Here is a 7,073-nt window from a genome sequence, read left to right on the forward strand (position 1 = left end):
AATGTTGTACCTTGATTCGTAAAGTGGGTACAGCCTTTAACATGGATACTTGTGTGCACTTGTAGAATCAAGATCGCTTGTGACAGTAACATGCAGTAGTTGTTGCGATCGTTTTTTTTTAACATCTAACCGATTATGCCTCTCTTTATAAGACACAGTGGTAGCACTCGCAGGAAGAAATCTAAGAGACATGCACACCCATCGTTGATTATCGGTCAGTATTATTTCGTATCGCAGGCAATCAGCTATTGAGGAAGTATTATACTTAGTAGTAGGGGATGCGTGATATGTTCACATTTGTGCATCAGGTTTATGGATTTGGAGTACTGTGATAGCAAAGGGAAGAGTACATCAATTCATAAGAAGGGTGGTGATATCTATATTTCCAGAGCCACTGCTGACAGCAGTGTGTATTTCCGATACTTCGCTCATTGTCGAATGACGTTCAATTGTGACTGCAATCGTAAGATGGGCGGCTATCATGATCAAGTGGAAATTTGAGAAGATTGTGTACGGAGGTGTGTTTGCACTGGACGGTTATTCCTTCCCATGTAAATTGTTTGGTTGACGGCTTCTGCACATTTCATGCCTTTATTTAGTTGAGAGAAGATCGATTGTGGTGTGTGCATCTGGCATGTGGAAGACATGTTTGCCTGTTCTCTAGAAATGGGAAGACCTTAGTTGGCTTGTAAATTATAGGGATGATTTGGAATCTGTTACATCAGCAAGATAGGTATTCGTGGGTGGAAATATCATTTTTCATCTATTTGTTTCTAGTTACTCAGTGGTCTAGAGCATGCTCCACCTAGCCTAAATTTCGGGTTTGTAGAGAAATAGTTTCCAGTCTATATCTTCGGAATTATGTTTCGTGAGCGATAGGGAGGCTACTGCTGTGTGTTTGATATCGAGAAGTACCGCGAAAATGATATAATATTATGGCAAATGATGCGGAAATACTTGTGTTTGTGTAATCCCATAGTCTGCATTTGGGTGAGAAACGCAAGCAAGCAGGAAGGTCTGGACCAGAAACAGTAGCGTGTTTGTACTGAGGGGGAAACGAGCCTGTCTTTGCACATCAGTTCTGAGAGTCATTTCAATTCATTGAGGGCTTTCGGAATTAAAAGGGATGATTTTGTATGGTGTAGAATATGAATTGTATGTTTACTACATTGACATGGTACCCATTGACATACTGCTGAGTTGGAGATCGGTTTCATGCACTAATATTCAAGCTCCTGGTCCCAGTGGGAGGACAGTGTAATTGAGTAAGAGTCTTTCCATATTTGACGATATGTATGGCGCTTTGCAAGGTTTAGTTGTCAGTGCAATATGGCGATCAGCGTAAAATAGCTTTTGTACCGCTGAATGTCACGTGAGTAGAAAGAATGAAAGGTGGACGGTACTTCCCTAGCACTGATGAGAATCATGACATATAGCCGGTGTGAGTGTAGGTATACCAGCTGGCCAGTGCGGCCGAGTGGTTCTAGGCGCTTCACTCTGGAACCGCGCGACCGCTACAGTCGCAGGTTCGAATCCTGCCTCGGGCATGGATGTGTGTGATGTCCTTAGGTTAGTCAGGTTTAAGTAGTTCTAAGTTCTAGTGGACTGATGACCTCAGATGTTAAGTCCCATAGTGCTCAGAGCCATTTGAACCATTTTTTGTAGGCATACCATTATTTTTTTGGGTGCTGTACAGAGATTAGAGATAACTGCACTGTTTGTGTAAAATGTGTATATATTGTACTGTAAAGTTATTAAGGCTTATGTTTTGTAAAATCTGTATATATTGCCTTGTAAAGTTACTGTGGTTTATGTTGTGGCATGACTAGAGAGGATGACTGTGTGTCCTATCATGAGGGACGAATAGATTCAGCACATCGATAACTGTGAGAGATTTTTTATGTGGAAAATTATGTGCGCTATAGATACTGAGATTGGTTCCAGAAGCACAGCCGTCAAGAGGAGATGTTACCTGTACATTGATCAGTGTCAGACTGTAGCAGCAATCGTAATATCTAATTGTATTTACACTGGTAGATATGTTCCTGGCTTCGAATATACTTTTGAGTCTTGTATGTATTTGATGATCTATAGACAATTTTACAGGTTTAACTGTCAATGCAATTTACCGATTTGTGAAAAATAATTTTTCTGCTGAAAGTCCCGTCTGCAGAAAGAAAGAAGAGGTGGATGGTGCTTCGATACCGACAGCAATTGGGTGGGTAAATTCGATAAGAGCCAATCATAATGCTCGATTCATTTACATCATTTGTGCCGGGATATAGGAGCCTCTACATAGCCATGAGAACATTTGCATATGTTGAGAGCAGGAAGGGTAACACGTGATGGAGTGGGTACCATATTAGGACTGCTGGGAAGAGTGCATTCGATGTTATTGTGCTTAATTTTTATAAACAGGTTCTGTTAGGGCAAGAATTTCAGAGCATACGAGCTGAGAACATGAAAACTCCTACAAAAACGCACATTAGGTATTTCTGGGACACTATATAATTTCCGCGAGTACGTCTTGGTTATTATTTTAGATAGCAATGTGGCCTCAGTATAACATTGAGAACGTTGCTAGACGCACTTGCGATGGTAAGAAGCTATGCGCAGTGATGCGTCAGCCACACATCATGCATGGCCCATTAGAATCACTAAGGAGAAAGCAGCTCGTGCTATCTGGAACTGATTTCTGCAGCGTCTTCGCTGGACCACAGTTAGAGGGAGGGTAGCGATGAACCTAAGCATGCAGTCCAGCTTGGAGCAACTGCGCTCTGTAAATAAATCTTCGCTTCCATCCAATCGCATCATCAATGGTGACTAGGTGATTACGTATTCCGAGAGGAATTTCTCAGGTACCAAGTATGAAAGGGATGTCGCCACCTCATGTGTGTGGTCCTCTGCATGGTTTCACAGATGACATTCGCATCATTTCATGGGGCTGTCGCTATCCTGTGCAGTCCAGTGGTCAGGGTGTGGGGGAGCGGTGCACACGCGCGTTGATTGCATTACTTTACAAGTGGACCTGTAGGCTGTGCCATGCTATATTTGGACATTTTACAAGCACTGAGTGTGTCTACACATCACTGTGCAGCATTATTTAGGAGTTGTTTGCCGGTCTATACTGAAGTTATTTTGGAAAATTACGAGTTGTTTGCATGTCCGCAGAGCGTTATTTAGGAGTAGTTTACAGGTCTGTGCGCTGTGTGGCGTAACCCCAGCATGTGTTTTGCACCAGTGTGATAAATATACTCCATCCCTAAATAAAATGTTCAAAAATAAATAAAGTACACTCATTCCACTCTCCAGCAGCCCAGTGCAGGCTGAGTCATTTTCGCGCCATTTTCCCCTACAGACCAGCATCTTCGATTACGTCTCATGAGGGATGGCAGCTCCCTCTGGTAGCAGTACTGTGTACTAGGTCAGTTGTACTCTAGATCTCATGGTTTAGACACTGCCTGCAAAGTAAAAATTTAGTCCAGCATAGGCACAGTCATTTTCCCGCCATTTCCCCCCACCATCTTGGATTATGTAACAGAACGGACGACAGCGCTCTCTGGTGGTGGTACTGAGTACTAGGTCATTTGGAGTGTGGACCTCCTGGCGAACACACTGGATGGTGGTGCTGTCTGTAATTGTTTAAATAAAGACTGATGCATGATTTCGACAATTGGCAATTAGCAAGCATGTTGTAGAGTGTTTTAGATGGATTATTATTTTGACAATTTAAGATTTGTTTGGGTCTCTGAACGTAAATATATTGCATTATTTACGAATGGTTTGCATGTCTGTAGGCAGTTCAATGTGTTATTTTGGCAGTTTACAATTAGCAGGCATGTGTGTTGAGCATTATAGGTGAGTCATTTAGGAGTGGTTTGCAGATCTGTATGCTGTGTGGCATGTCACAGTGTGTGTTCTGTATCACTGTGATAAATATACTCCATCCCTAAATAAATAAAGTACACTCATTCCTCTCTCCAGCAGCCCAGTGCAGGCTGATTCCATTTCCCTTGAATCCCTAGGAAAAGGTGGCTGTCAGGTGACAGATTATTGGATTTGAATTTTCTTTGTAGCAATTTTCTTAGGTTGGTAGTAAAACCCCAAGTGACTCTTCTTTACCACCAAAATTCAAACTTGACACCAGTTCGTAGGAAGAAGTGGCGGTCAGATGACTTAGTTTAGTGGGGGAAGCCCAAGTGAACTATCTTCCTGCGATTTTCTTAGCTTAGTAAAGATAGCCGTGGTGTGATGCATTATCCTGTAGGAATTTGAACTTTCCACCATTTTTTGGGGGGAGGGGAGGGGGGCGTGGCACTCTACTACGAGATAGGTTATTAAATTGATCAATTTAATTAAGTAGTCAATCAAATTGATGAGAATGAGAGGGGGTATGTTCCAATAACTCAGACCTGAAAGTATACCTGTAGCAGCGAGGGGTGGAATGGGGTTTTGGGAGGGGTGGGGCTTGGGGGGACAATAGGTTAAGTGCCTGTCAATCAAAAGGAAATGGGGGTGGATGGAAAAGCACTTAACAGAACAATAGGTTAACTCAGAACTGAAAGTGCACCTGTAGCAGCGATGGGGGAGGGGGTGGGGGGAACAACTGGTTAAGTGCAGCAACATGGAAAACCACTTAATAGAATAATAGGCTAAGGACCTGTCAATCAAAGGAGAACAATAGGTTTGCCCCTGAGTGCATACCTGTTCCTGATGGGGCAACCCGTACTAACATTTGCACTTGCACCAGCCTAGGCCCCCTACTAACAAGGGAACCTCCCCATCGCACCCCCCTCATAACTTGGCACAGTGGATAGGCCTTGAAAAACTGAACACAGATCAATTGAGAAAACAGGAAGAAGTTGTGTGGAACTATGAAAAAAGAAGCAAAATATACAAACTGAGTTGTCCATGCACAACATAGGCAACATCAAGGACAATCAGAACTCAGGAGCGCCGTGGTCCCGTGGTTAGCGTGAGCAGCTGCGGAACGAGGAGTCCTTGGTTCAAATTTTCCCTCGAGTGAAAAGTTTAATTTTTTATTTTCAGACTAATCTGTCCGTGCAATTTTAGTGTGGGAGTAGACGTGATTACCATTCCTCCAGGTTGTACACCTCTTGTGCAACCGTTAGATGTGTTTGGTTTTCAGCAAGTGAAACACTTTGTGAAAAGATTCTATGATTTTGCGAAACTGCACAGGTACACAGAGCAGTATTGTTTACGTGATCGTGTGTCAATTATCAAAGTTCAGGCACTCACACATAATCAACTTAGCTCTCCAAAATTCCAGGACATGTTCAGATTTGCTTGGACATATGCAGGATTTGACGGTCTACACACGGAAAAATTTAAAAACGTTACATCTACATCTACATCCATACTCCGCAAGCCACCTGACGGTGTGTGGCGGAGGGTACCTTGAGTACCTCTATCGGTTCTCCCTTCTATTCCAGTCTCGTATTGTTCGTGGAAAGAAGGATTGTCGGTATGCCTCTGTGTGGGCTCTAATCTCTCTGATTTTATCCTCATGGTCTCTTCGCGAGATATACGTAGGAGGGAGCAATATACTGCTTGACTCTTCGGTGAAGGTATGTTCTCGAAACTTTGACAAAAGCCCGTACCGAGCTACTGAGCGTCTCTCCTGCAGAGTCTTCCACTGGAATTTATCTATCATCTCCGTAACGCTTTCGCGATTACTAAATGATCCTGTAACGAAGCGCGCTGCTCTCCGTTGGATCTTCTCTATATCTTCTATCAACCCTATCTGGTACGGATCCCACACTGCTGAGCAGTATTCAAGCAGTGGGCGGACAAGCGTACTGTAACCTACTTCCTTTGTTTTCGGATTGCATTTCCTTAGGATTCTTCCAATGAATCTCAGTCTGGCATCTGCTTTACCGACGATCAACATTATATGATCATTCCATTTTAAATCACTCCTAATGCGTACTCCCAGATAATTTATGGTATTAACTGCTTCCAGTTGCTGACCTGCTATTTTGTAGCTAAATGATAAAGGATCTATCTTTCTGTGTATTCGCAGCACATTACACTTGTCTACATTGAGATTCAATTGCCATTTCCTGCACCATGCGTCAATTCGCTGCAGATCCTCCTGCATATGTTACAACAGAGCACAGGGAAAACTGTGCGACTGTGAAACTGTTGCATTCATTTGTTACAGTTTATGTGACAAACTCTTATGTTTTCATCACTTTTTTGCGAGTGATTATCACATCCACAAGAAAACCTAAATCGGGCGAGATAGAAGAATCTTTTTACCCATTCGCCAAGTGTACAAGTTAGTTGGGTCGACAACATATTACTGTCATGTGACGCACATGCCGTCACCAGTGGCGTATAGAATATATCAGACGTGTTTTCCTGTGGAGGAATCGGTTGACCTATGGCCTTGGGATCAAATGTTTTCGGTTCTCATTGGAGAGGCACGTCCTTTCGTCTACTAATCGCACGGTTTTGCGGTGCGGTCGCAAAAACACGGACACTAAACTTATTACAGTGAACAGAGACGTCAATGAACGAACGGACAGATCATAACTTTGCGAAAATAAAGAAAGAAAATTTTTACTGCAGGGAAGATTTGAACGAAGGACCTCTCGTTCTGCAGCTGCTCACGCTAACCACTGGACTACGGCGCTGCTGAGCTCTCATACCCTTTGATGTTACCTACGTTGCTAATGGACTACTCAGTTTGTATATTTTGCTTATTTTTTCATAGTTCCACACAACTTCTTCCTGTTTTCTCGATTGATCTGTGTTCAATTTTTCAAGGCCTATCCACTGTGCCAACTTATAACTAAATCTGAGGGGGGTGCGATGGGGAGGTTCCCTTGTAAGGTGCATTTCTATGAAGTGTTAAATACATATGCGTGAAAAAGAAGGAAAAGAAACTGGTACCAATCGAGACTGTTAATCACTGGTTCAGTCAAAATACCTACAGCATTTATAACCCGTTCCTGCGCAAATTCAGGTGGCCTGCCAAGTACAGTTACTGTAAGTTAACTTGATCGTGTAGAACCACACGGGGCTGCTCAGCCGTTGGCTTGAGTTCG

Source organism: Schistocerca cancellata, chromosome 6 (genome assembly GCF_023864275.1).
Source record: "Schistocerca cancellata isolate TAMUIC-IGC-003103 chromosome 6, iqSchCanc2.1, whole genome shotgun sequence".
Taxonomy (NCBI): domain Eukaryota; kingdom Metazoa; phylum Arthropoda; class Insecta; order Orthoptera; family Acrididae; genus Schistocerca; species Schistocerca cancellata.